This window comes from Molossus molossus, unplaced genomic scaffold (genome assembly GCF_014108415.1).
Source record: "Molossus molossus isolate mMolMol1 unplaced genomic scaffold, mMolMol1.p scaffold_m16_p_20, whole genome shotgun sequence".
NCBI classification, from domain to species: Eukaryota; Metazoa; Chordata; class Mammalia; order Chiroptera; family Molossidae; genus Molossus; species Molossus molossus.
In genome coordinates, this window is record NW_023425356.1 from 9,442,649 (window position 1) to 9,448,648 (window position 6,000).

A 6,000-nucleotide genomic window follows, 5' to 3' on the forward strand; every position below is an offset into this window, starting at 1 on the left:
CCAAAAGATTTGTTTTTTCCCACCCTAGCCAGTTTGGCTCCACGGTTAGACTGTCAGCACAAACCAATGACTGGCAGGTTTGATTGCGGTCAAGCGCAGGAGCACATACCTCCATTGAGGTTGTCCCCAGCCCTGGTGGGGTCATGCGGGAAGCAACCAGTCAATGACTCTCTCTCTCTCCCTGCCCCCCCTTCCTCCCTTGTTCCCCTCTCCTTCTCTCCCTCTCTCCTACTCTAGCTGAAGATAAATGGAAAAATATCTTCGGGTGAGGATTAAAAAAAAAAAGAAGAAGAAAAAAAAAGTTTTTTCTAATATTGAATTGAAATCTACCTGTGACTTTCATCTAGTTACGTCTTCAGGGCAAGCATAATACAAGTCTGTTATGTTAAAAAAACTTTCATATATTTAAATCTGACAATAATATGTTTATTCCCCTGCTTCCTTCAGCCTTTTTTCACAGTTTTCAGATCCCCACCATTCTGGTCACTCTCCTCTTAACATTTGTTAATTTCCCTCTTAAAATACCTCAAATTGAACAAAATACACCAGGTGTGGTCTGGTCAGCATATGCATACAATGAAACTAACACTTCCTATGATTTAGGCACTATACAATGAACACACCTAAACAAGTAAAATAAAAAGTAGAGTACCATACAAAAAAATTACAAATGAAATACAATGGAAGTTCAGAGGGGTAATGCAGATTCCTGTTAAGAATGGGTATGAAGGATTGTTAAAATTCTAAAATGCAGAGATGGGAAAGGAAAGGGTATTAACATTTATTGTACACCTATTATGTGAGGCCCTGTGCTAAATATTCCTATATAGTATCTATGTAAGTATCTATGTAGTTCTTACAACTCTATAATTTTATTTTACACATGATCACATTAATGCTCAGAGACATTAGATACTTGTCTAAAGACACCCAGCAAAAAGTACAGAAGCAAGAATGGTCCAGACTATTATCAGACTACAATCCTGTGACCTTTCCACTACAACATTGTGACATCTGTAGGGGTAAAAACAAAAGGGAATAATTAGGATTCAATAATCTTGGGCCTAATGTCAGTCAAAGTTTTAGAAATTGGAATTCAACTTATTTCCTGTGCTGTGTAGTGATTTACCATTTATTACCTGAGTAAGTCTAAGGCAGTGCTTCTTCAGTTTTTCTCCATAGGGGTCGAAGAAACTGAACACATCTTTAAAGAACACTTAGCATGAAAAAAATTTTTTTTAATGTGTTCATTGATTTTTTGAGAAAGAGAGGAAGGGAGAAAGAGATAAAAAATCAATGTGAGAGAGAAACATCAATCAACTGCACCCTGCACGCCCCCTACTGGGGATCAAGCCCAAAACAAAGGCATGTGCCCTGACCTGGAATGGAACCTTGACCTCTCAGTCCATGGAACGATGCTTAATCCACTGAACCACACTAGCAGGACAAGCATGAAAATTTTTTGAAGTCTGAATTTTTTTTTTGGTACGTGCCCCTAGCAGTAACCGAATCCGGGACTCTCTGGTCTGCAGGCTGACGCTCCAACCACTGAGCCAAATTGGCCAGGGCATCTTTTTGTTTTAATATAAAAACAATATACACTGCTAGGCCAGAGTGGCTCAGTTAGTTGAGCATTGACCTGTGCAGTTCAATTCCCAGTCAGGGTATGTACTCAGGGTATGTACGGAAGGTAACCAATCTATGTTTCTCTCTCACATCAATGTTTCTTTCTCTCCCCACCCCCTCTCTCCCTTCCTTTCTCTAAACAGGTCCACCGGTGAGGATTAAAAAAAAGTAGTATGGCAATAATGGTGTTACTTTGCCCTGGTCAATGTGGCTCAGTTGGTTCAGCATAATCCCATGCATCAAAAGGTTGCAGGTTCGATTCCCAGTCAGGACACTTACTCATATTGATGTTTCTTTCTTTCTCTCCCTTCGTTTCTAAAGTCAATCAATATATATTTTTTGAAATAATGCTGTTAGTTTTGTTTTAAGCCTCACCCGAGGACATTTTCCCATTTTTATTTTCAGACAGAATAGGAAGGAGAAGGAGAGAGAGAGAAACATCGATGTGAGAAGGATACATAGACTCGTTGCCTCCCACATAACTCTGACCAGGGCCAGGGACCGAACCACAACCTAGGTATGTGCGCTTGATCAGACCCGAACCCACAACTCTTTGGTCCTTGACCCAATGCTATAACCACTGAGGCAAACTGGCCAGGGCTGCTGTTACTTTTAAAACAACAATATATTTTTATCCAAGTCTTCAAGTGAAATTGATGGCAACTCCATAAATGTGTGCCATGTTATATGACCACAGATTTATCCCTTGGCACATAGCAGCTTATCTCTAACACTGAAAATACTCCTATTTGAAAAGCATAGGTCAAACAGGACAAAGTAAGCTGTTTCTTTATAAATCAAGAACCAATGATCCACACTGAGGATTATTTAATACCAAATGAAACTCAAGTCACAGTTATTTGCCATAGCCTTATTTTCTAAATATGAGAACCTCCTACTGAAAGCAGGAAAGCAATCCTGACCCACACATAGGGAAGAAACAAAGAACCTCTGCTGGGAAGTAAAAATTCACCTTAATAGTTCCCATGAGCCTTTTAAGGCCATGGTACAAAATAAGGTCCTGAACCTGAAAATGCTAAATAGACCAAGCAGAAAATTTTAATTATTTTGCCAATCCTCCACTCTATTAAAAAGTAATTAACAGATGCCTTAAATATTTTCCAGAATGCTTTCAAATATATTATTTTGTTCAACTTCAGAGCCCATTCCCTGACTAAAACAATAGGATATATTATCCCCATTTTACAGATCTAGAAATCAGAGTCAATAGAAGGGTGTGTAGCTCTTCCAAGATTGTAACCAGCAGCAAAGGGAAACTTAAATCCTGGCAATCTGACTTCCAGTTTACTGATTACTAAAAAACAAAACAAAACAAAACAAAACAAAACTGCATCTTTTCATACTTATTTTAAAGTGTTTCTTAAACTGCAGCATATATCAAGTCTATCACATGCTGTCCATTCAGTAAGTAACTAATAAACTCCATTTCACAAACAGAAGAGATTGAACACAATTATGTATGTAACTAGGAACATAGGGTAGTACCCCTGTTCTCTATGAAACATTCTTATTATTGGCTTAAAAGACAGAGAAAAGAATCAGGAAGTTGGAGGGTGGGAGATAAACAGGTTAAAATCCCTTCACAAAAATTTACATATTTAGTACACCTAAAAACTAATATAATACTGTATATCAACTATAACTGAAAAAAATTTAATTATATATAATGGCATCTAAATTCAAGGTTTTTTATTTAAAAAAAAAAAAATAACAGCATACTGTTACAGCTTAATTGCTTGTCTTTTCCATCACTGTATAATATTTTTTCTTTCCTGTGTGGAAGCAATCTATGCCCTAAAATCTAAGGTAAAATTGTTCATTACATCTTCCTTCTAAATGAGACCTCGAGAATATGCCATATAAAGGAAAATGAGCTCTTCGGCATTTCTCCCCTTTTCTAGTAACACATGCCAACACTGGAGGCAAAAACAAACAAACAAAAAACCCTTGGATTTTCTGTGAAAAAATGATTTCTAGCACATTAAAACCTACATGTTAATTTCTGTGCCATAAACTTCTTTAAGTATTCAATAAAGTCTATAACAAAGGGAGGGAAATAAGTGTTAGGATCACAACCTATGAATCTGGGCGGAACAAAGACTTCTCCTTTCATTATGCAGAACCAAGTTGCCAAAAAAACACTCGGCTCAGACACTGTGCGTGGTTAGTGACTGTTGAGTCTGGGTACAGAGAAGAAAAAATCAGATGCTGGCTGCCGCTGCCTGCCCCCGCCCCCAGCCCATAGGGCCAAGGCCTGGCCCCAGAGATACAGCCCCAATCTCTTTCTCCCCGATAGACAGAACCAGTTTAACACCGTGAGCTCTACGACCTCCCACGTCTCCTAGGCAGGCGCCCCCCTCCTGGACTCCACCCGTTCCCAATGCAGTCGCCGCCCCCAGACCTCCAAAGGCCGCTCCCATTGACTACTGATGCAAGAACGGCCAAACCCGCCCCGCAGGGCTGCCTCTAGCTGCCGCTCACCCCCAGCCCCGCAGCCCCTGCTCCTCCAGGCTCCTCCCGGCCAAGGCGTGCCCACTTCTCCCGGGCTCGGCGGAGGGGCGAGGAAGGAAGAGTGTGCGCGGTCTGCCCTCATCCCGCCTCTCAGCAGCAGCGAGGTGGGCACGACTTCTGTGGCCGCTAAGTGCTCACGGGCGGGCAGAACCAGGGTGCGGGGCGTCGCCGTGCACCCGAGCGGGGCTCGCAGCGAGGGAAAGGTGTGGTCCAGGGGTGGCGGCCTCGCATCGGCTCGCAGTTCCCAGGTCCTCGTCCTGCGGTGCCGGGGCCTCACGCCTGACCCATCCCACCCAGTCAGCACCCAAGCCTAACCAAACCCTTCTCCCAGGCCGCGAGCGCCGCCCTGGGGGTCGCATGGCTCCGAACCCCAGCAAGTGGTGACAGGTGGAGACGGGTGACCATGGCAACGCGAGGTGTGCGGCGCAGCCCGACCCCGCCTCTGCCTCCTGGAGTCACTCACCTGAGGGCGAACCCGCAGAAGCAGCGGAGGAGAAAGCAGCGGGGTGGCCAGCGGCCGGGGCCCCAAAGCGCTGGCTCCGGCTAGGGCGGGTACGCGAGAGCGGAGGCCTGGGTTTGGCGTCGGTCCTCCCTCCACCGCGCGTCAGTGCATCAGTTCGTCAGTCCGTCCTTCCTCCTGTCTGCCCCTCCCAGGTCCGCGGCCCTCAGCCCAGCCTCCAGCGACTGCGGTTGTCAAACGGTGCCGAGCCCGGTCCCAGCCCCAGCCCAGCCAATCACCGCGCTCCCCCGAGGCGCCTCAGGACCCCGCCGCGCTGGGCGGCCAGGCAAGTGCCTGCGCAGAAAACAGAATCGGCCACAGGGCCCGAGCCGGGCAAGGTGAGGACCCGTTTGTGCCGACGGGCTCCGGGCCAGCGCTCCGAGGATAGGCTGGACCCGGAGGAAGAGCGGGCGCGGCGATTGTGTGAGACCCGCAGCCTCGGCGCAAAACCTGGCCGCCGTGATCGAGTATCCCAACAAAGCGCATAGTGGGCTGTTGACTCCCAATCTAGTCCTCTGCGCATTAGTATCGGTTCTTAATATTCCTCCTGGATAATTTATTAATAAAGGCTAATGAAATAAATCCTGCCTCCTCCTGTTTTTCCAAGCCCCATTCTTCCCGAAAGTTCCAGCAGCTGAATTGCCCCCTTGATTTTGTGATGATCTGCCTTGAAGCATTTGTCAGTTACTTAATACTCACCCCTTTTTGGGTGTTCCTTGGTAGCAAAACCTCACTACTTCCCACCCCTCCGGTGCAGTACGAGGATATCCATTATCCAGCCCATCCCACATCAGGAAGATCATCATCTGGACCAACCCAGAAGCGGGGAACGCAGGACTGATTCTTGTCAAGAATGAACTTTTAGCTAAGAACTCTCAGTTTTTCTTTTTCAGAACACTCTGGGTATTTGCCTACGTGTTTCCGGTTTGCAAACTCTAAAGCCCTTGAATGTCTATCATTTCTTTCTAGCCAGAGCCTCCTGAATTGTTTACATTCGGTTCATAACTACTATTCCACAAACGTACATGATGCTCAAATGAACTGAATTAAGCATCCAGGGAGTAAAATCATGTAGAACTAAGGAAGAATGTAGTGACACAAGCCTGTAAAAACCTCGTCCTCACAAAGACAAAAAGGCAAGAGTGACCTGGGCCTCCCAAAGCCGGGGAAATGTGGTGAAAGGAGACTTGTATGAAGAGACATCAAATTGGCCCTGGCCTGGTAGCTCAGTTGGTTAGACCGTCGAGGTTTCAGGTTCCATCCCCAGTCAGGGCACATGCAAGAATCAACCAAAGAATGCACAAGTGGAATACCAAATCAATGTTTTTCTCTCTTTCTCTCTC

General features: G+C 45.3%; 1 protein-coding gene across 4 annotated transcripts in view; it reads right to left on the reverse strand.

Moving 5' to 3' along the window:
• WDR47 (WD repeat domain 47) overlaps window positions 1-4,848 on the reverse strand; it is an 85,053-nt gene extending 80,205 nt beyond the window's left edge. For 2 of the 4 annotated variants that reach the window (XM_036272147.1, XM_036272145.1), the window contains exon 1: window positions 4,622-4,841. The gene's annotated coding sequence lies outside the window, so the exon portion shown is untranslated. Of the gene's footprint in view, window positions 1-4,621 lie in introns of all 4 variants that reach the window. The other 2 variants (XM_036272146.1, XM_036272143.1) reach the window with 2 other exon arrangements.
• Window positions 4,849-6,000: the final 1,152 nt, after the last annotated feature.